Source organism: Canis lupus, chromosome 9 (assembly GCF_048164855.1).
Source record: "Canis lupus baileyi chromosome 9, mCanLup2.hap1, whole genome shotgun sequence".
In the NCBI taxonomy this organism is placed as follows: Eukaryota; Metazoa; Chordata; class Mammalia; order Carnivora; family Canidae; genus Canis; species Canis lupus.
In genome coordinates, this window is record NC_132846.1 from 56,243,314 (window position 1) to 56,268,170 (window position 24,857).

The 24,857-nt window shown below is 36.4% G+C and overlaps 1 long non-coding RNA gene and 1 pseudogene across 5 annotated transcripts in view; one reads left to right on the top strand and one right to left on the bottom strand.

Moving 5' to 3' along the window:
- LOC140639466 (uncharacterized) overlaps positions 1–24,857 on the top strand; it is a 115,696-nt gene continuing 90,839 nt past the window's right edge. For 2 of the 5 annotated variants that reach the window (XR_012036177.1, XR_012036181.1), the window contains exons 1-2: positions 1–361; positions 5,225–5,318. This is a non-coding gene — a long non-coding RNA (uncharacterized lncRNA). The remainder of the gene's footprint in view (positions 362–5,224; positions 5,319–24,857) is intronic. The other 3 variants (XR_012036180.1, XR_012036179.1, XR_012036178.1) reach the window with 3 other exon arrangements.
- LOC140640621 (SIN3-HDAC complex-associated factor pseudogene) lies at positions 5,408–6,567 on the bottom strand (annotated as a pseudogene).

A 24,857-nucleotide genomic window follows, 5' to 3' on the forward strand; every position in this document is an offset into this window, starting at 1 on the left:
TATAAGAGTACTTGGTTTATTTTAGCCTGGGGAGGTTGAGGGTAGAGAAATACATTTTACACCACTTGTCACTTGTCACAAGAGGCATGTTTGCATTTATAATTGAAGAAAAAAATAAAGAAGGAATATTAATACATTTCCCTTTCTTAACCCAAATTATAAAATCCCTGAAATGTAGGTGTCTGATGGCGGCTTCTTAATTTTGTATTGCTAGATTTAAAGCAACTGACAGCTTTTCAAAATAAATTTTTTAAGTAAACCTGAACAAAGAGGATAATGGGGAAATACAGTGTCTTTTTTTTTTTTAAGGTGAAAGTTGTGTTATGATGGTGGCTGATGAGATGTGCAGCTTATGGAGCAGGTAAGCAGATATCATTGTTGCAATATTTTAAGAGCTACGATGATGGTTTATGTGCTGTAAATACTATAGCATATTAAAAATAGTCATTTTTTAGCATACTAAATCCTAAGTTAGTTGCTCTGTAGGAATTACCCTACTGAGAAAAAAAGAATCTTTGACAATTGATGTATGTATATCCAACCATACCACACAATGCTAAACAGAGACAGAAGTCTGGAAATAGGCAACATTCCACTTGAGTTTTCAGCTGATACTGATCAATACTTGCATGTGAGAAAATTACACCAGGCTGAGAAAAGAGCCACCTGGAAGTCTTAGCAGGAAAAAAATGCCTAGCTTTCACATAATTCCTGGAATACTATTAATTTCACCAGCTGGACTAGAAGACCTCATGATTCATGGGGCACTGGATAGAACCCACATATTCTTTTTGTCTCAGTCCTGGGGGAAAATAGTCTTAGAGTGATGATAACTCTAGTCCCTCTTAACAAACGTTAAGAGTAAGACCATCTTTTCTAGCCAGATCAAACTACTTCCATGTAACATAACTATACTTCAGAACAAAACTCAAGTATACTAATAAGAATTTTAAAAAATCTAGTTCCTAAGAGGATAAGATATAAAATGTGTAATATCCAATTAAAAGTAACAGAGGGGTGGTCCAAGATGGTGGTGTAGGAAATTCTAAAGTCAATTCATTCCATGAACACATCACATCTATAGCTACATATGAAAAATTAATTCCCTCTGCAAAATGACTTGAAAATGAGCTAAACAGCTCCTTCAAAACAAACAGAAAAAAAAAGAACCACATTGAGATGGTAGGAGAGGCAGAGGTTCAGTCTCACTACAAAGACCACTCTGGCATGACAACCTACGATCAGTAAGGATCTCAAAAATCCACAGCTTCTCTCTGAGGAGCAAGGAGTCTGTGCTCCACATCATGCACCCCAACTCTTTGAGGCCTTCGATGAGAAATAAGTCCCAAAATGTCTGGTTTTAAAAAACAATGGAACTCACGTCTAGGCAAAACAAAGGGCTGCAGGGAACCTAGATACTTTTCCTTAAAGGAGCCTCGCACAAACTCACTCACCATGGGGGCCAATACAAAGATAGGACTTTGAAAAGCACCCATAGAGTACGTGGAGATACATCTGATAACCTCAAAGCATCTGCTGGAGGAACAGGGACCTGTTGAAACTCTAAGGATGCAGATGCTGGTAGACAACATTTTTGTGTTCTCCCTCAACCTTAATAGTACCAGCAAATGTACCCTGGTCTTGCACACTCCAATGACTCTGCTAAAGATGGCAAGTGTGCCCTAGCCCTGTGCTCTCCCACTATCTCTCTAAAGCAGCAGGCACATAAAGTCTACACAGAGGATGCTTCTTGATCACTGGCTCTGTGGCTAAGAGGACTTGCATTCATGGGTCCCAGGGGGACTGTAACAATCAGAGAGATAATTCTTGGCAGTCTACCACCCACTGGGCATGACACAGTAGACTGACACATATCCCAAGTCTTTCTGTGTAAAAGGACAATTAGTTTTTCCTGGAACTGTAACGTGGGAGGCAGACTTCAGATTTTCCACATAGCTAAAGATTAAAGAGTTGTTCTCCGGGATTGTAAGCTGGAAAATACCATCTTTGTGCTCTCCCTTAGCTTCAGTACAACTCACCAGTACCTCCCAGTAAAGAGTTCATACATTTGTCTGAAGCCCCAACTATTGCTACTGCTGCCCAGGAGACATCTTCTGACCACCTGGTCTCAAGGAGAGCAGGGTTTTAAATTGCAGTTCCATGGGACTGCGTTTATTTGCATAATTTAAAAAGACTGCCTGAGAGTCTTGACTTCATATCACCCTGAAACTAGGTGCTGACTGAGACTCCTTTGGAATCCTGGCAATCTTGGCATACCCTCAATACCTGCAACCTATCAAAAAATCAACCTGCTTAAATAACAAAGGTACAAGAGACAACCATGAGCTAGGGCAGTTTATCTCCTACATAAGGTCACTCCTTCAGGACTCAGAGAAGTGATTATTTCATCTAACAGAAAGAAGCATACAGAGAGTCAAGCAAAATGAGAAAACAGTGGAATATATTCCAAATGAAAGAAAAAATATAAACTCTCAAGAAAAAAAAATCTTAATGAACTAGAAATAAGTAATTTACCTAATAAATAGTTCAGAGTAATAGTCATAAACATGCTCACCAAACTTAAGAAAAGAAAGGATGAACACCATGAGAACATCAACAAAAAAGAAAATATAAGAAAATACCAAACAGAAGTCATGGAGCTGGAGAATACAATAACTGCACCAAAAAATACATTAGAGTTGTTCAAATGCATATTAGATGAAACAGAAGAAAGGATCAGTGAGTTACAAGACAGGGCAGTGAAACTCACCCAACAGACCAGAAAAATTTAAAAATATATATTTTTTAAAGTGAAGATAGCTTAAGGATCTATTGGATAACATCAAGCAGAATGACATTCCTATTATAGGGGTCCCAGAAAGAGCAGAGAGAGAGAAAGTTAAAAATATATATATTTGAAGAAATAAAATATCACTAACCTGGAGAAGGAAACAGGCATCCAAAGCCAGGAATCCCAGGGAGTTTCAAATAAAGAACCCCAAAGATTCACATCAACACACATTATAATTAAAATGTCAAAAGTTAAAGATAGTACCTGAAAAACAAGAGAAGAATAAATTGTTATATACAGAAGAATCCCCATAAAACTATCTGCATATTTTTCTGTGAAAAAAATTGTAAGCTATAAGGGAGTAGCTCAATACAGTCAAAGGACAGAAAATAAAGAAAAAACTCCCAACCAAGTTTATTCTATCCAGACAGATTATCATTCACAACTGAACAGTGATGTAATTTTCCAGTTAAGAAAAAACTAAAGAAGGAGATCCCTGGGTGGCTCAGCGGTTTAGCACCTGCCTTCAGCCCAGGGCATGATCCTGGAGACTGGGGATCAAGTCCCACATCAGGCTCCCTGCATGGAGCCTGCTTCTCCCTCTGCCTGTGTCTCTGCCTCTCTGTGTGTGTGTGTCTCTCATGAATAAATAAATAAAATCTTTTAAAAAATAATACCAAAAAACTAAAGGAGTTCATCTTCTCTAAATTGGCCTTATGAGAAACGTTAAAGTTTTACAATGAAAAGAAAGGGCATTAATTAATAACAAGAAATTATATAATAATATAAATCTCACCGATAAAAGTAAATGCACAGTAAAAGTAGATAAATTACTTATAAAGCTAATACAAAGGTTAAAAAACAAAAGTAGTAAAAATAACTAATTGTAATAATCAATTAAGGAACACACAAAAAGAGGTCAACGGTGACATCAAAAACAATAAAACATAAGAGGAGATTAAAATGTAATTTTAGGGGTGCCTGGGTGGCTCAGTCAATTAAGTATCTGCCTTCAGCTCAGGTCATGATCTCCAAGTCCTGGGATCAAGCCCTGAATCAGGCTTCCTGCTTTCCTGCCTCTGCTCATGTTTTCTCTCACACTCTCTCACTTGCTCTCTCTCTCTCTCTCTCTCTCAAATAAAGAAATAAATCTAAAAAAAAAATAAATTAATTAAATAACTGCTTCGGAATTGGGATGCCCAGTTGCAAACTCGGACCTTCACCTTCATATGAGTTGAATATTTTTTTAAATGAATAAATCTTTGAATTTTATTTTTAGCAAATCAAAAATACTAGGTCTTATAATAATTACCAGTCCTGACAAGCAATAAAATTTATATCCCCATTTTCTAAAAAGAGTCACTGGCATCTCATAAATAGTATTCTAGACCAGGAAGTCAAGAGCATTTAACTTCTTCACAATTCTATTTTTAAGAATTGAATTTTAAATAAGGGTCTGCCAATATATTTACCATTGGATATTATCTGACTTTTTTTTCCCTTTTAGTAGAATTTTATTTTAATACAGAGTGGAAAAACAACGACAAAAAAAAAAAAAAAAAGAAATCCTAATAGGTTAAAACAAGCCAACCACTCGACACAAATAAAACGTTCACAAAAGTCAACTGAATTAATCCAGAGCTAAAGCTGAATTGTGCAGATTTTTGAAGTCTCCAGTCATGTAACACAAACAAAAGTCAACTATTTACACACTAGGCAAGCCCTCTAAGGAATGTGCCCCAAGAAGCATTAACTTTTATTTCTTTGTATGACATCCTGAAGACTTGCACATTTTTTCAGATAATTTAACCTTTTTAATAGAACGTGATCTCTACCATGTGGTAACTGCTCATCTTAAAACTTGACATTTCCCCAGAGGAGCTTGCATTCTTCTTTAGAAGTTTCAATATAGATTAAAAGCTTTTATCAAATATCAATGTGGAGAGAGGTGACATGGGATGCAACACATATATAGTCAGGTTACCTCTCTGTATATTTAGAGACTACCCCTTCATGGTATTTGCACCAGAGTTTAGTCCGTCCTGCCTTGTATTCAGTAGTATATAGTATATAGGTTTGAATCATCAGAACTTTGGCAAGACCTTATTTTTTCAGAATTATTAACAACTACCTCTAGGGGAAAGTCCATGTTACTGAGTCACGACAAATTTATTGTCATGAAGGAAAACAAGTATACCCAGCCACCTTAAAAAAATGCCCCAACCACTGCTTCTCACTATAGAAAGACTAAAACTACATATGTTTATCATACAACAAATCCCATCTCTGTTCCCTGAAATTCCCCTAGTTTCATTCATTAGAAGGGGATTAGAAAAAAAAAAAAGACTTATAAAGCACATTAGAGCAGAATTCAGCTTTCCTGTGAAACATTCAGTATCTTAAATATTATGTACATTTCTTTTTTTCTTCTAGTAAGTTAGACACTGGCTTCAGAGTTTGTGGAACTGGAGGAGAAAAAAACCCCATTCAAAACTCTTCTAGAAATTGTCTTTTGGCAGAATAGCAGGTATGCAAGTTAAAAATAGGAGGGTTTTGTTGCTTTGGTTTTTTTCCAAAATTTAAATCATTTTTGTGCCCTTTCTACCTAAACTTCAGTCACCACTCCTGAGTGGAGATGGGCAAAGGCTCTGGTCCCTGCTCCTCCCGTTTCTCAGCAGCTGCTTTCTCTTATTGCTGCAGCCAAGCTTGAATAGATGTGTGTCAATGAGGACTTTCCCCAGATGGCCTTTATAGATAATCCCACAACACATTTTCTGTCTGTTCTAGTATGTGAGATCTAAAAAGGGAAAAACTGGCATTGTGTTAGAGCCAGAGGCCATCTGTGTCTGAGCCATCATCTCACTGGTTACTCCAACAAGGAGATTGAGCTGAGGAGGCCCTTGAGGTGGTACTATGAGCATCAGCATTGTGACACTTAAATTCCTTCTGTAGTTTACTGATCTGGTGAGTTTTTATTCTGTTTCCAGATAGAGTTTTCACTTTCTTTGGTTTCAGTGTAGTCTTCAGACTGGGTCCTGCCCTTGCAGGACCACGTGGTCCTACCACGTGATTCCAGTTTTCTTTCTTTCCTTCTCTCTTTCTCTCTTTCCCTCTTTCTCTCTTTCTCTCTTTCTCTCTTTCTCTCTTTCTCTCTTTCTCTCTCTCTCTCTCTCTTTCTCTCTTTCTCTCTTTCTCTCTTTCTTTCTTTTCTTTCTTTCTTTCTTTCTTTCTTTCTTTCTTTCTTTCTTTTTTTCTTTCTTTCTTTTCTTTCTCTTTCTTCCTTTCTTCCTTCCTTTCTTTCTTTCTTTCTTTCTTTCTTTCTTTCTTTCTTTCTTTCTTTCTTTCTTTCTTTCTTCTTTCTTTCTTTCTTTCTTTCTTTCTTTCTTTCTTTCTTTCTTTCTTTCTTTCTTTCTTTCTTTCCATCCTGCTGGCAATTTCTTCCATCTTTTCACAAGCAGGACATGGGCATTACAAGTGTCTCCTGAATGAATCTCATGCAACCCAAAACAGCTCTGGAAGTCCTTTTCATAGCATTTACTGTCAGTGAATCTAGAACTGGAAGACTTAGCTCTGCAAATACAGCAGCCCTCTATACTCCGGTACATCTTTGGCTTATGAAAACCAAAAACATCTTTTCTTCTGGGCAATAGTTTTCCACAGGAAGCTGTTCCATGCACAATAACATTCCCAAAGTGCACCGTGCATGCCAAACCAACCCCCCTTCCGATCACTCCCTTCTTCTCAACTGCCTTGTCTAGAAAGATTGTCTCCTGCATTTCTGCAGTAGCATGCTACCACTGGCCGGGAAGGCTGTAGATTCTGCTTTCCTATCTGACTCGATTGTAGCAAAAAGGAGAGGAAGAGGTGGAGGGGGGAAGGAGGAGAAGGAGGAGAAAAGAAAACTTTATTCCAGCTAGATATTTTCTCCATTCCTTCAGTTTTCTTAAGGCACCAGAAAGAAGTCTGTTGAGATAAGACTCATGAAGTTATCGCTACAATTTTGGTCATTTTAAGCTAACGTTAAAATTATTAAAATGTTGGACTTCCCTTCATTAATCAGTAATTTATTGGCTGTATTTCAACCAAGCAAAGGTAAAAGAGATGACTTCTTTGTGTAAATACTTGTAGGATGCATTGGGGGAAATATTTTGTAATAACTAAATGGGTCTCCACTGACAGTTACACATTAAGATTTCATACCACCATCAAGAACAACTGATAAGCACTTCTCTCATTTCTAATATAAATAGTCTGAGGAGTCCATATCTCTTCAGATGTCAGAAAAATAGTTTTAAATTTTTGTTAATTAGAGAGTGTGTGGTTTATTTGAATTTAGTTGCTCTTTGATGGAACAAGCACCATATTTTGACTTGGAATTAACATTTAGTCCTGTTGCCTAAATTTTTGCCCTAGAGGAATTTTTATAAGGATTTGGAAACTCTCAACTCCTCTCCAGGTGCCATATGAATAAGTGCTTTTTTTAAGGAAGTGAAATAATGGCTCAGAAATCTACAAAAGACACTATTCAAAAGACTATTCAACTAATCCTTTATTATATGACTAAAATAACAGTTAATAATTAGTTATTACCTATAATTGTTTTTAGCAAATCTTTAAATGGGTTACCTTTCCTTGAACTATTTCAAAGACCTGAACAGAACCAGAATTCCCCTGACCATTTTATCTACCCATCATCTTTGAGCAGGTGGACTAAGAGAGGACCATTCATCATTTAACCCTATAGATACAATCTCATCACTATCCTTTTTTTTTTCTTTTTTTAGAAAAAAGAAGGAGATATATATATATATATATATATATATATATATATATATATATATATAACTGAAATCATATCATGCTTTCCCTCCTCATCTTTTGTAAATGATAAACAATATCTCACAGTAAAATAGATTAAGCCTTACGGTATCATGCTCTCCTAGTGACAGTATATCAAATCTGATTTCTCATAAATGAAGCAAACATTGCCAAAAGGAAAATACCTAAGGGCTATCACTATAGGCTGATGCAGCACTGCTCATGGTCCCCTGGCATATTCCATCATCTGAAACAAAACTAATGATGTTTTAAATATTAAATGAGTTTACTTATGCCAGGCTTTCAGAATAGAACCTGATGTATAGAATACATGTCATATAATTCAATATCTTAGTTGCTGGTATTGGAAATCTTCACATTTGTGCATTATCCAAGGCAACATGAAAGAAAGAGGTCTTTGTCTTTCCGCCTTTTCAACAGTGCAGGATCAGTAAAATAATGTCACTGGTACAATATCAACACGAGTTCAAAAATGGCTGGTATGGATTATTTTTACCCCTAGCAGATTCAGAGCATTTTAAATTCTTATTAATTTGGGTAATATGCTTGCTTTGGAATTCATTTTATGAGTTTAATTTCCAACTTTATGGACTCTTCATTTTGTATTAGCTTCCTATATAATGCAGATAAATATATTTCATTTAGATTCAACCGGATTAAGATGATTTACAAACTAGGATTGTTTCCAATTATCCAGGGCACCACTATATTAAACCTGGCCCATATTCAGTGATACAAACACTGTGTACTCCTGAGCTGTCCGTTTCTCCCCATTTAAAGAGAAAGCCTGGTGATGATAGATTCCCAACCTTTGTAGGCTCAGGTCTTTATGCAGACTTTAAAGGTAATCTTAATCTTATTAATTACATCCTAATTCTCTAGTCCAGTGTTGGATTGTCTGTTCTTTTCCTAACATTAAAAATAAATCCACTATGTAAAATATGTTTCCTTAATATTTATTTCAGTCCAGTGCCTGATTTCTTCAGTACAACAATTTTATCCTTCCTAGAGTTGAGTGAACTCTTTTTTTTCTTTTTAAGATTTTATTTATTTATTCATGAGAGACACAGAGAGAGGCAGAGACATAGGCAGAGGCTCCCTATTTAGGAGCCTGATGCGGTACTCCATCTCAGGACCCTGGGATCACAGCCTGAGCCAAAGGCAGATACCCAAACACTGAGCCACTCAGGTACCCCTGAACTTGTCTTATATACTCTCATTTTAACCTTCAGAAACTTCTCAAATTTATGAATGGATATTGTTCACAATAATTGAGTTTAACTGTAGAAGAGGTATAACAGTCAATGCTTGGCAAATAGGAAGTAGTAAGGAACTATTGGTTGTTAAAATTGCTAAGGATTGGGATTTGGGGCTAGCCCCTTACTCTGGCATGGGCTGCTGTTACAGGTCCAGTTCTCACAAGCAGATACACTGGAGGGATCTGGTGTGTTGCTTCCCACTAGAAGAAGCAGTCACTTATTCCAGACTTTGTGTAGGGGACCACATATTGGAAAAATCAAATATGTCAGCTAAAGATTTTTTTTAAAATTAATATGATTATAAAGTCTTAAATTATATCTTTTATGCCTCATTAAGCTATATAATCAGTATTTCCTGGATTCTCAGCTGCTACATTCACTTCTGTGGTTTGATTCCCTGGTTGTTAATCCTAACAATTTGCATTTGGCTAAAGGGAGTGTTAGTTTTATTTTATTGGCCAAAGAGTGTACCATGTTTATGCAAACCAAATTGTTCTAAGGTCCCTGACACAAGTGGTAAGAATAACAACGTTGCAATTGTAGCAATGTTTTCCTTACCTGAATATGAGTTTACTTTAGAACGAGGATTGTTGTAAGTAAGCTTCCTAGCTTGCAACTCATAAAAATGTGGCTTTCCAGACTTCATAGAAAAAGAAAATTGAGTTAGTACTTCATAGGGTATGGACTGATGCTTCCTTCGTCCAGTATGACTTACAGAAGTCACATAGTCTGGAAGCTACCTTAGGCGGGAACAGGAGGGCCTAACATTTATCAATAAGCTGTAAAAGGCAAGGACTATAGCACTGAAAATCACAGAGCTGAAAGCTGAAGCAACAAATGTGTTCATGTTCACACATTTGGGAGAGTTACCCTGACTCTCCCATATATAAACCCATGACTAGCTGCTAGCAGGACATATGTGTGCCACACCCCCAGTTAGTGCTCACCTCCCTGTGAGGATGGAGGGAAGCTCTGGCTAGAGCTCCTTATGTAGGTCTCTATGTGGATATCGCTAAGAGTAAGTCAGAGAGATCCACACAGGAAGCAGCTCAGTGTGTTCCCTGTGGTTGGATGCACCAGAATAAGGCAAGGCCTGGGGATTTTTTTCATTCTTATCAACAGAAGAAAAGGAAAAAAAATTCTGATTTGAGACTGTTCTGGCCTAGGAAAGTGTGGCTATGTGACAATGTATGGTATACAAAAATACTCTTAGACCTAATCAAATCATGTGTCTTTCTAAATTTTACTGATTGCTCCCTTCTTCAAACTCTTTCCAAATATCCTATCTATATTTCTTATGTGAGCACTTAAAAATGAGTCTTTATGAATCTCCTTTGTATTTTTTTCTTAGGGGTTGAGTCCAAAAGCTCCTTAGGGGTTCAGAAAACATGGTTGCTACTCATTTCTTCCAATATTCAGTTGAACGCAAAGTTGGTGACTCATTTAGTTTTTGCAATAGTTTGAATTGTTTCCTCTGAAAGGCCTGGATTTTGGTTCCTCCTTCTTATTTTCCCGCAGTAAACTAGGGGCAATTTCTTCTTCATCAATCCTGTTTAATATCCTCTCACTGTTCCTAGGTCAAATGGAGAAGACAAATGCACCTACTTTAGATTTGTGTTTAAGAAATTAACATGCTATGACACAAGTCAGCTGTAGAAGCCAGGGATGAAATTTGAAAGGCTGAAGAGGTAGTGATGAGCAGCCAGGCTAGAAGTTTTTAGGTCAGTGAGGAGCAGTATGGGAAAATGGATTTGTACTCTACTCCCGTTCTTCCTGTCAGCAATTATGCCATTTAGGGCAAGCATTAAAAATAAAGGAAACAATATAATACTTTGAAAAATCATAAATTGCAAACAAAAAGATAATACTGGCAAGGAGATACACAAATTACAGGAACACCATGTTAAGGCTCCTAATTTTGTATCCAAGTAAACCACATTATTGCAGCATTATTTCTAAAGGCACAATTAGTATTCCCAAGTGTGGATAGCACTAAGAGATACTTTGTATATAAATTTTACCATTACAACATTCTCTCCCAACACAATATATCATCTAAAAGTCAGGCTTCATTCCATCTGCATATGATATAACTACTCAGAAATATATATGGTTATAGACAAAAATCCACATAGTTTCATGGTAACCAAGCAATTACAATGTATACATCTATAAGAAGGTTATTAAATTTGATGTGAGAAAACAAATTAGTCTAACTGTATATATATATATATACATATATATATATATGGCATTCATTTTTATTGTAGTATTAAGTCCACAAATATAAGTTGTATTTTACTTCTTAATGTAATTCTAACCAAAAAAAAAAAAAAAAAAAGGAATTTGAAGCAACTGTGATGTATCTAGAGGAGTACTGAACATAAAAGGTAAAAACATAAAACTTAAAATACGGAGGTCCAGACTTGTCTATTTTTTTAAAGGTTTTATTTATTTATTCACTAGAGACACACAGAGAGAGAGGCAGGGACCTAGAAAGAGGGAGAAACAGGCTCCTATGGGACCTGATCCCAGGACCCCAAGATCATGACCTGAGCCACAGACAGAAGCTCAACCACTGAGCCACCCAGGTGCCCTCCAGACTCAAGTTTTATTTCTGCAATTTATTCACAGTGTAACATAGAGAAAACCATTTAACTTTGTGAACCTGAGTATTTTCATCCATAAAAGAGAAGGAATATTTTGCAGTGTAAGGCAAGCGGCTACTCAGCACTTAGGAAGACTGATCTCGATGTTGTACAGATGGATGGACACAAAATCTAAAAGAACCATGACATTCTTCCTTCAAGCCCAGCATTCAGCAGATATACTGAGGACCTCCTGTGCTGAACACAAGCAGTAAAAGGGTGACTATGCCATACATCATAGTACATATTTATTTTGATTTGTATAAAAATATATACACAAATACACAGACACAAACACTCACACACAGGTGAAACACCCCAAAATGTTAATAGTTGTTAACTGTAGATCATGATGTTAAATTCCTTGGTTAAAGTGTTTTCTATTTCCTAAATTATATATAGAATACATTTTTTAAGCCTTGGAGTCACACAGCAAAACCACTGTGATTTATTAATCACTTTATAGGACAATTTTGTTATTCAGAAATTTGCATGTTTCATTCAGAAATGAGCATGTTTGGGCTCATTTTATAACAGCAATTTCTAAGAAGACCCTTCCTTCCTTCCTTCCTTCCTTCCTTCCTTCCTTCCTTCCTTCCTTCCTTCCTTCCTTCGTCAAGCAAGTCTTAATATCCCCATTTCCTCATCTCTAAAATTAAAATAATGAAAATACCTCCTAGGGTCACTTAAGCATGGAATATGTAATTTTAGAAAGGTCTATGCAAGTGTTCTTGCATTTTCACTGTTACAATCTTTGGGAGAATGACTTCACTGCTTCTAGGAGAAAAGGAGCAAAATATTTTAAGAAATGAGATTAGTATCCCCCACACCCATGCCTTCACCAGAAGTCTTAATCTTAGTTTACACAGCAGCAATGGCACACACCTGAGGGCAGAGATGACCCACTTTAAGGACAGGTTAACTCAATGTTAAGCAACTTCTATTGTTAAAAGCCAAATTTACTTGTATTAGCAAAATGTAAATAAATAATTTGGAACTCTAATTGGCTCAGATTTTCTGAAAGACAGTATGAAAAAAATTATACATAGATACATTCATCTTCTTAAAATCTTAAAATAACTGAACTTGGACCTAGTATTTTTTACTTCTAGGTAATTTCCACTAAGAAAATCATTAGTTGCTTGTGTAAAATTAACACATTTTACATTACTTATAATATTCAAAAAGTAACCACCTATACTGATGATTCTTAACAGGGTAATATTGGCATTTGTGGATACATTTTATTTATGTGCCTGGCTTGTGCATTGCAGGAGATTTAATACTGATTTCCTTCATCCATTAAATGTCAGAAATGCCCCCACACTAACCCCACAGAATGATACACACACAGTCATATATACACACATATACATATATATACACATATATACATACATACATTATATATACATATATATATTTAATACATATATAAAGAGAGATTTTATATATGTAAAATCTCCCAGGTGAATAACATTGCTGCTCTTTGAGATGTGGAAGTCTAAACATTTGCCAGAGAGCACTGGTTAAATAAATGTTGGTATATCCATTTATGAATCTTTGTGCTACGTTTTAAAAAATTATTCCTTGACTTGGGAGTAGAGTTTGCATTATAATTTATTATGCACACACAAGCACATATCTCCACATACACAAACATATTCAGTTTATATTTATATACCTCTAATACTCAGTGGCATACACAATCGGGGGCGGGGGAGGTATTTTTCTCATGTGTCAAAAGGTTTGTGGTTAGCAGTCCAGGTAGTTTTTCTTAACCAACAATATCCTATGATTTCTTTCTCAACATCACAAGATAATTTTTTGAATCCTATGAATCATGTCCTTAACGCAGGGAAGAAAAAATGAGAATAGTAAAAGGTAAAGTGTCAAAGGGGTTTGCCTTTGTTAACATCCCATTGGTCAGAACTGAGGCCTATGTCTACCATAGCTTCAGGGAAGTCTCAGAAGTTGAATCCTTGTGAAGGACCCATTGCTCAAACAAAATTGTTATTTCATTATATCAGAAGAAAAGGATCCTTGAAGGCAGATAACCTACCATCATTCTTCCACTTAAGGAAACACACAAAGATGTTTCCTCTTATCATCAATTGTCTTTTTCTATCTTTTTCATTTTTTTTCATGATTATAAAGCATATTATGCATTGTAGTTCCTCCGTAATATCTATTCTTCCTCTCCCAATCGGGTACACAGAGCAAGGGTCTTGGACCAAAAGAAGTCATTTGCTTCATTAATAGGAAATTGAATTCAAGCAGGAAGAAAGATGGGAGAACATGGGAAAATCATGATCTTAAGAAAGAAAGCAGCCCATCTCAACTAATACTAAGAAGCAAGTACACTGGGGGTAGGAGTGAGAATTGAGAAGATGCTATGAAGGTGCGGGAACACTTCTCAGGCAAGAATCAATTGCTAACATCCAAGGTGGAGAAATACTGAAAGCCTCAAAAAGGAAGAAAAAGCTGATAAGATGTCACCAAGTCCTTGGGCTTCCTATGCAACACCATTTCAATAGTCGGAGAGCTGGGTGCAAAAGCAAAGCCTGAGAGAGCAGTGTGGGGGAGGCTGATGACCTTGGACTTTCTGAAACACATTTCCTAATTATAATTTAATCTTGTTAGCCAAATTCAGTTCTCATTTGTTCCCCTTTTCCCCTCAAGAGGCTTCTTCATAAGCAGTACTTACAGAGATGTGAAGAGACAAATTTCTGTTTTGAGAATTTGGGGAAAGAAGAAAAATATTTGCCTTTGATAACTTCTTTTCAAAATCATCTCAGAGATATTTTCAGGCTTGGAAAGTACAAGCCAATGAATTAATGCATTTTAAGGAATTTTTTTTAAAAAATGCATGTCTTCCTGTCCTTTCAAAAAAGCCACAGTGTACATGAAGACTGAATGATAAGAAAATAAACTTAACCTCTTTGATTAAGCTCATTTGCAAAGAGCCTTAATTAAGCTTCTTACATTCTTATTCTTTTTTCCCCCACTAATCTCCAAAGAGGCAAAGAAAGGTTAAACCTATACAAAAGAATGGAAAATTATGAGAAATGGAGGTATTAAGCATATTGTTCTTGATTAGAAAGTCCTTTCGTAAAGGACTTCCTTTGGTTATTTACCCTTTCTTTTTGTTTTATTGGAGCAGCCATTTACCTTGTTCCTTCATGAACCAAACTCTTCAAAAGAGCCTTATAAAGATCATTCTAGCAATTTGCCTTGTGAATTCCAGGATCATTTATTTCAGTCTAACATTGCTATTTCTTCCAGTGTATTTTTGAAATTGTGTTTCATATTTTTTGTTTTTAATTCAAGATGATCTAGGAATTCTTCCCCCTACTCTCTCTTTTCCTCCTTTACTCTCTCCTCTGGGAGTCACAGTTTCACATTCAGTAATATATTTATAGGACTCTTTTGATTGCAAGTGACAGGAAACCCAACCCAGACTAGCTTAACCAGATTCAAACACAGAACCTGTTCTTGTTATTTTGCCTCTGTTTCTCTCTGTGTTGGCATAATCCTCACTCAGGTTCTCTACCATTTCATAATGGTAAGAGAATGAATAACTCCAAGCTGACTTCCATTAGGATTTTAAGTCCATTGGGTAAGAAAAGGTACCATTATTGTTCACTCTAGCTACCAAAATCATGGACCAATTGCTCAGTTGGGAATGCATAACAATAGTTTAGCAAGATCAAGGTCACATCTATACCTTTGCAATAGGGTGAGGTCAGCCTTTCCCAAAACAATGTGGTTCAAGTCCAGTAGTGGTAATAAAAGGTGATTTCAGATACTGGTATAAGGTAAAGGATCTATATTCTGACAAGATGAAAACAATCAGGAACATATACAGTGGAATTACTTAAAGTTCTAGTTTGAAGGACTAAGGAAGTCTCTTACATCTGTTTAGAGCAAGATTAGGTTACAAAATATTCTCCTGTCACTATCTATGGAACTTGAACTAGTGTTTATATCATAATAAATCAGGAACCTAACTGCATATATGGGAAAAGAAGAAATGGGGAATTCCACGCTTTCTCTAGTAGATCCTGGCAGTTTCACAGTGATTGCAGTCCCACAAATGGCAGAATTGACCATTTAGAGTCTGAATGTACACATAGCTTATATGTAAGCAATTGCCTTTCTACGTTCAAGTTCCTGTATATAGGCTGAATCTGATTGAAGACTTATATGAAGGCAACCTATGTTTCCCTCAGGAGACTTAAGAACTTTCATGGAATACTAGTGTCATTCTGTGCCACATACAGAAAATCTAGAAATACAAAATTTGTATTACGTTGTAGTGTTCCTCTGATATTCCTTTCTACCCTCCCTCAATTTTTCTTCTTAAACGTAAGTCATGTTTATTATAATGTGTTCTTCTGAAGGATGAAGTCAGACTTAGGAGCCAAGAGATCTTGGTTTTAGGACTGACTTGGATACTTGCTGTTTGGACAATTCTGGTCAAGGTCTCTTTCTCATCTTCTTGCTTATCTTCAAATGTAGCACTTTGGAGTAAATAGTCAAAAATCTTCCTTGAAAATTATGTGTTTATTCTAGATTTTATTAGAACCTATATCTTCCTCTTTACTATAAGTAAACTGATTAGAATTTTTCACCAAAATTTTATTTCATCATACAGTTCTAAAAATCAAACTTAATGCTTCTCTAGAAAGGAAAAATTAAAAAAAAAAAAAAAAACTATGGATTTAATTTATCTCGACTTGCTGTTTTTCCTTTCTGGTTATACTGGTACTCACTTCTTTTCTTCCTAGACACCTTTCATTTTTTTTCCTCTCATATAGAGGACCCCAGCTTCCAACATGTGGCTACTGACCTGAGCCAGCTAAAAACTTATAGCTAAAATCCTGGATCTTTGCCCAGCTGGACCCGAGAAGCCGACACAATATGTTTCTGTCTTGGGAAAGGCTCTGGAAACAAAATTAATACAACTTAAAAAGATAAATTCTTTTTAAAATTATTCAAGTCTGTTTCAAATCGCATAGTAAAATTTGTGGGACATAATATTAAAACTAGTAATTTATTTCATTCAAAAGAACAAGATGGAAATCACTAAGGCAGCTACAAATGCATAGGAAGAAACATCCACAACACTTGATCATTCCACCCTTTCAACACTTTAAAGCATAAATATTGTCAGTAAAGTTATCCAATTAAGAAACATACTTTTGACACCTAAAAACGAACAGAGTTGAGGACACATGCTTCCCAATTTTGAAACTTACTGTAAAATATAATCAAGACAGTATGGTGCTAACATAAGGATAGATATATAGATCGATGGAACAGATTGGGGGGGGTGTCCAGAAATAAATCCCTACATTTATAGCCTATTATTTTCAGCACTGATACCATAAGAATTAACTTGGAGAAATTTTTTTTTCAACAAATCGTGCTAAACAACATACAAAGGAATGGAGTTGGATGACTTCTTTACATTATATCCAAAAATTAACTCAGAATGGATCACAGACCTAAATGTAAGAGCTAAAACTAAAAACAAACAACAACAACAAAAAAACCACTCTTAAAACTAAACAAACAAACAACATCCTAAAAAATATAGAAGTAGGAGCACCTGGCTGGCTCAACCAGTAAAGCATAAGACTCTTCATCTTGGGATTGTGCGTTCAAGCACCACATTGGGTATGGAGCCTATTTAAAAACATATATAGAAAGAAGTAAATCTTTGTGACATTGGTTTAGATAATATCCTCTATACACCAAAAGTACAAGAAACAAAAGAAAAATTAGATAATTTGGACTTCATTAAAACTGAAATCTTTTTTGTTGCAAATCATACCAAGAAAGTAAAAAGATAAACTAACAAAATGGGAGAAAATATTTGCAAATTATATAACTGGTAAAGAATTAGTACCTAGAATATATATAAACTACTCTTAAAATTCAATAATTAAGAGATATATAGCCCAATTAAACATTTGGCAAAGGATCTAAATAGTCATTCTCCAAAAAAGATACACAAATGGCCAGTAACCATATGAAAAGATGTTTAGTAGCATTAGCCAAGAGGGAAATGCAAGTTAAAACTATGAGATACCACTTCATATCCACTAGGAAAGTAATAATAAAAGAGATAGATAATGGCAATGTTGGAAATGATGTGGAGAAATTGGAACTCTCACACATTACTGGAAGGAATATAAAATGGTGGAGCTGCTTTAGAAAACATTTGGCATTTCCTTAAAAAGTTAAACATAGAGTTACCATATGACCAAGCAATTTTACTCCCAAGTATATACTCAAGAGAAATATAAAACTTGTACATGAATGCTCATAGCAGCATTGTTCATAATAGCCAAAAAATGAAATAACCCAAATGTCCATTATCTAATTGATGAATAAATAAAATATATAAATACAATGAAATATTATTCATCCATAAAAAATAGTCAAGTACTGATATGCTACAACATAAGTTAACCTCAAAAACATTGTGCTTAAGTAAAACAAGCCAGGCACAAAGACCACATATGGTATGATTCCATGTATATGAAATGTCCGGAAAAGGCAAATACATGGAAACAGATAGTAGATTATTAATTCCCTCAGCTGGGAATAGGGGAGCAGAAGGGGAGAAGGTAGGGAGGTGATTGCTAATTTGAATGAGATCTCTCTTTGGGATGACAAAATGTTTCCAAAGTTAGATTTTGCTGATAGTTGCACAACTCCATGAAATACTAAAATTAATTGAATTCTACAAGTTTAGCAAGTGAAATATATAGTATATGAAATATATCTCAATAAAGCTGTTTAAAAAAAAGAATAAAAAAATAAAAATAAAATAAAAAAAGAATAAATGACTAAGGCAACCATCAACGCACAGAAAGACACAGACATGATTCATTTGAAACGTTTGAAACAATGAAATATTTTCAGAGAAGTTGTCGAACTAAGAATTATACATTCAATACTTGAAAGCTGGATAATAACTATTTTTTCACCTGTAGAATAGAAATTTAGCTTTTTTAAAATCATTTCTGTCATAAATTTAACAGAATGTTTTTAAAGCAGGAGAGACTTAATATACCTTGGTTATTTCCAACTTCTCTAACCTGTTGAATACTATGAGATTCAAAATGGACATATCTATAATCTACCTAATTATTAGACAGATGATGGATTACAGATAGGTGACTAGACCAAAATGATAATAAGAATACTTGTAAAATAAACTATTATTTTTGAGATATCTTTGAGTTCTGATTTTATTATCAAGTGGTATTTTGAATGTTTGTGGGGGGATATCTTTGTAGTCACATAGACTCATTTGTATCAGTCTAGAAATACAAGGATTTGTGTAAAATTTTGTGAAAAAAAAAATAGAATCCTGGCATCCATCTAACTAGCACATTTAAATAACCTTGTTGAGGAAAATAGTCTTTCTCCCGAATAAGTCAAGCATTTCTTTTGGCTTCTGATACATTTTTCAAGTCTGAGTTTTGCCACATGGCAAGAGGCCAGATGTAAGAATATTTACTTTTCTTTCACTATGTGTTGAAAACTGGTTGAACCCAGAATTAGAGGAATACACACAGCTGGTGGAAAAATGTTCACTGCCTCAATACATATGCAGCTCCTACAAATTTTTGAGGCACATTAATAACCTAGAAACTGCTGAGACCCTGGTTATGATGACAGAGATATCCTCTCTTCCCTGCCAAATTCATGCTCATAGCTTTTCTGGTGTATGATTCCATATGCTATAAATATAGATAAAAACCCCTACTCCCCTCCAGCTTAGCATTAATGGAAAGCAGGAGAGAGCACATTTGACTATTCATGAGCCACTATTTCAAAAGGAAGGCAACTGACATACCCAACCGGTTAGAAAATATAAAGTCTTTAATATTTCAAGCCAGAATAGATCACATTAACTACATATGAAGTATAAAGTCTGGGACTGAGAACCAGCTCTACTTGAAACAAACCAGTGAGTATTTCAGAGAACTTTCCCCCCCTTAGTTGTGGAAGAGCAACTGGCATAATTTAACCCGTCTTTTGCTTTAATTTCTGTTCCTAGAACCTTGAACCTTGATGTCTCCCCTACACACACACACACACACACACACCTTTCCCCAGTTTTGCAGAGGATATGGTAGCGTCAGCACAGAAAACAGTGAAAGTCACTTACCAAATTTAATTCCTTTACTTGAATGTCCTGGAGCAGGAAGGATCAAGACTTTGCCTGTAACTTACCCTTTAAGAGGTAAATGTGGTCTAAACACAGCACGAAGATAGTCCCACCAGCAGAGGGCAGTGGCGTACTGCACACAAAACTTGGTTGGGGAATAGCTTCCAAAGGGCCTTGCAACCTGTGCTTAATAAAGAAGTGGGCAGGAGAGCAAAATAACTGGGTTTACAAGAGATTTATTTCAACTCCATGAGCTAGAAAGTTATACAGCTCCCTGAGAAAACTCCATCGGTGGAATTCACAGCAGGCCAAAGTGTGCCAGTGATCAAAGGCTACAGTGAAGCTCTAAATCATTGCTGCTCCATCCAGAGCCATTTTATCAGTGCTGCTAGCCTCTACCCATGTGGTGAAACCCCTGAAGATGAGCCTACGAGCTATTGTGATTTTAACAACACCAACAGGATTGACTTTGTGATCTCCGATTTGGAGAAGTGGGTAGTTTATAAATAAATCTGAATCAAGAAGCTATGGGCTCCCTCCAGGCAAAATTAAGAAGTGTGAGTTATTGTACCTGCTTTGCAATTAAACAACTGAATCTCTTAACCTCTCTGAAACTCAGTTTAGTAAAGAGTGAATTGAATTAGACAATTCTAAAGACAATTCCGGGTGTCATGTCTTTTGGCTAGAGAGTGTCCTTCAGCCTTCCTCTGAGCATCTCTGGTGAGAGATAGGATTGTGTATGCAAGATGTTCTGCACAGGCACTGTAAGCAGTACACAGTACACAGTGAAGTGTTAATGGTTTAGGATCATTCCATGTTGGGGGAAGGGTGGCTGAAAGTCCCTGGTGTTCCTCAGTGATTTAGATTGAAGAGATTCCTTCTCCTTACCCCATCACCTTCCTTTTCCTCCCCTAGTCAGTGTTGCTTCCATGTAACATGCCTGAAAACTGAATTCAGAGGTGCCTGCCTGACAACACTCCGGGCAAAGTTACTGCAAATGTATACATTTCATTAGGTATAAACTATGGTATTGATTTTTTAATCATTTAATAATTTCCAACATTTAAAAATTAGGATGGGGAGCCTGGGTGGCTCAGTTAAGTGTCTGCCTTCAGCTCAGGTCATGATCCCCAGGGTCCTGGAATGGAGCCCCTCTCTGGGGCTCCCTGCTCATTCAGGAGTCTGTTTCTCTCTCTCCCTCTCCTTCTGTCTGCTTCTCCCTCTCCCTCTGGCTCCCACTGTCCCTGCTTGTGCTCTCTCTTTCTGTGTCAAATAAATAAATAAAAATCTTCAAAATAGATAAATATTTGGAAACTTCTTATAAGTATCCTGATTTCCAACTTCTTTTAGAAACCACCAAACAAACAAATATCAGGTAGCATTGGGAACTCATTCCCACATAGTGAAAAATTCTCAGAAATGAAAGCTACTCTACTGTTCCCTTTAGATCTACCTCCGTGAATCTCCTAGATCTTCACATTATGGATTTCTCTCCCTTAAGTGATCATTCCTGGCCCACCATAGGCATTGGAGTGTGTGACCCTTGGATTAATACCAATAGCAAAGTTGGTTAGGGGTTGTTGTTTGTGAGGAATTTTGCTCCTATTTTTCTCACTTTACTGACCAAGTTAAAGTTTCCAAGTCTCCTACACACACACACACCTCTTTCTTTCTTTCTTTTCTTTCTTTCTTTCTTTCTTTCTTTCTTTCTTTCTTTCTTTCTTTCTTTCTTTCTTTCTTTCTTTCTTTCTTTTCTTTCCTAGCTTGAACAAGAAGCTTTAGTTTATTTTCTCCACTTAATGACAACTGATAACAGAGATACTAGTTTTCAGGTTCAAGGTATCACTATTCCTATCAACCAAAAGCACATAGCATCATCTCACTAGCATTGTAGTGATAAGTCCTTAAAATCTTGAGTTTTGGTGATTCCAAGGAAACACATATAATACAATAAGAACAATGGAATTTATGGAGGCCAAGAAACCCTGCACCTAGTCCCTTAAATCTTACCAGCAAGTCTAGCCATACAATGCATAAAATTACAAAGATATCCACCACTTACTGATTACCTATGATAAGCGAACCCTGAGCTAGGTAATTAAAATTCCATTTTATGAATGGAGAAACACAGCCTCTGGAAGGTGTATTGGTTTGCAAAGACATGAGAACTTGAGGTGTGAGAGGGAATCTAGACACCATTGGGTTCTTTCCACATGAGAAAATCAAACCCAAAGGTGCTAAGATTTTAGAGTGGATTCTGTATTGTATAGCCTCAGTGATCCAATTTGGAATATAGAAGTGGATTGCTTCCACTTGCCTGTACTATCCTGGGGCATTCTATTTTACTGAATCTTCTCTTGTTATTTACATTTCTGTCCATCTTTCCTAATGGAAGGTTAGAGCCTTGTGGGGCATGGCCTATATGTTATTTATCTTTGTAGCTTACCTCAATAATTCTCATGCAACTTGCACCATGATACTTGGTGATACTAAATCTTAGAGACTACACGAGGGCAGATATCCAAAGACTGTGGCAGACAGCTAAGTGGCTGTATGACAAATGCTGCAAAACCAAATGGAGCATCTGAAAAGGGCAAGGCAGGGGCACTAGGGATGACAGCTATACACACAGCTTCAGCTGAAACTCTCCAAGCACTTTTGGGGAAATGGAAAGAGAACAAAGTGACAACATTTGCAAATAAAATGCCCTGTGGGCATATTCTGTACATCCAAGCTGCCATTCCTGGTACAAAGCAGAGTCCATTAAGAGAGAAATCTCCACCAGTCACCCTTTCAAGCCTCATTGATTTTTATGCACAAAATAATGACATATGGGAGGATGATAAAGTGATGGAGCCTATAAGTAAGGATGAGAATAACAAAGCCACCAGAGGGGTTATAATTAGTGTAAGACTTTTAAAAACAAAATCAAGGTTCCATCCAAGTATGTGCTTCTCCTATTATGAACATATTGCCACCAACATCCTGTCTAAAAAAAGTAATAGTCTTGAATGACTTCAAGGACAATAATAGCAAGGTAAACTTAGCACAGAGAAGAGATATTAGCAATAGACTAAACAGTTATGTCTTCCTACATTTTACACATTCAAATCCTACCACCAGAGATGTTACCCAAGATGGTGACTTAGGAAGCTTCTGGATTTGCCTCCTCCTACAGATGCATTGACTATACAGCTACCCAGATCAATTTCCTTTGAAAGAAATCCAGGAACTAGATGGGTGACTCCTATGCATTGGGTTTTAAGAAAATGACCACATCATTAGCCTTAGGAAAGGCTAGGACACACTCTTGACATAAACTGAGCCTTGGGCACAGTGCCATACAAAGGAGAGAGAGCCCTAATCCTCAGCACTTCCCTGAAGAGTGGAGTGTTGGATCACAATGCAGAGCCCCAGTGTTTAAAGCTGCCACCCAAGAAACAGGACCCCAAATCACCTAGATCTGACAGCCAATTGGAGCTTGTATTTATGAATCCCACAGGACTATAGCAAACAAAGGAGCAATTGTTATGCAGGCCTGGGTAGCACACCCAGCCACTATCCCCTCACCCAATCTATGCTGGTTTAGCACAGAGGAAGCAGAAAAATATGCCCATCTCCTAAGTTTTTCCCCATCAGGATTTTGACTGCATACTTTACTGGCTGCTCCTCTAGAGTCCAGCTTCTAATTAGTATGCATCTAGGTGCTGACTGGGATCATCCTAGAATCTGAAAGATCTAGATACTTCCCCTGCCTTCTCCCTCTGGCTCTCTCTAACTTATAAGTCTCCAGCTTTTCCCTAGAAGATGCACATCCAGGCATGTAGCACCCCAGCTGTTAAGGCTGCCCCCACCAGCCCCAGGGGACTGGCTCCCAAATCACAAAGCTCTGGGAGAGTAACCTATGGAATGGGAGAAAATAAAGGCAAATCATATATCTGATAAGGGATTAACATCCAAAATATGCAGGTGATTTACATAATGCAATAGCTAAACAAACAAAAGCCAACAAATAACCCAATTTTAAAAGTTGGCAAAGCATCTGATTAGATATTTCTCTAAGGAAGGCATACAGATGGCCAACAGATACATGAAAAGGTGCTTAATATCACTAATCATCAGGGAAATCCAAAGCAAAACCACAACGAGGTATTACTTCATACCTGTTAAGATATCTATTATCGAAAAGACAAGAGATAATAAACGTTGGCTACACTGTGGAGAAAAGGGAACCCATGTACCCTGTTGATGGGGATGTAAACTGGTACAACCACTATGGACAACAATGAGGTGGTTCCCCAAGAAATTAAAAATATAACTACCACACGATCCAGTTTTCTCACTTCTATTTGTCCAAAGCAAACAAAATTGTTATATTGAAGAGAGATCTTTTCTTCCATGTTCACTGAAGCATTATTCAAAATGATCAAAATGTGGAAACAACCTAAATGTCTGTTGATAGATATATGAGTAAGAAAATGTGATATATACTATATATTATATATAATATTTATATTTGTATTAATTCAGCCTTAAAAAATAAGGAAATCCTGCCATTTGCAACAACATGGATAAACATGCAAGACCTTATGCTAAGTGAAATAAGCCAGAGAAAGACAAATACTGCATGATATCACTTATATGTGGAATCTACTAAAAAATAAGTTGATAATACTGTTTTGTATAATTAGATTTATGAGGTAATGGGTGTGTTAATTAATACATGGGGAAATCCTTTTACAATGCATACTTATATCAAATCATCAGGTTGTACACTTTAAATATAGTAACATTTTATTAATTATACTTCAATAAAACTGGAAAAAAAGAAGGAAATCCTAACCCCCAATATAATGGTACTAGGAGATGGGGCCTTTAGGAGAGTGGAGCCCTCATGAACAGACATCATAGTTCCTGACAGAGATCCCAGAGAGCCCTCTTGCTCTTTTCCACCATGTGAGGACACAACAAGAAGACTTGTCCATGAATCAGGAAGAAAGCCCTCAGCAGACACTTAATCTGCTAGCACCATGATCTAGGACTTCCACCTTAACATTCTGCTTGACACGCAGTGAGGGCTTTATGCAAATTATCCATGGATAATCTCAAATTCAAGAACCAGAAAGGAC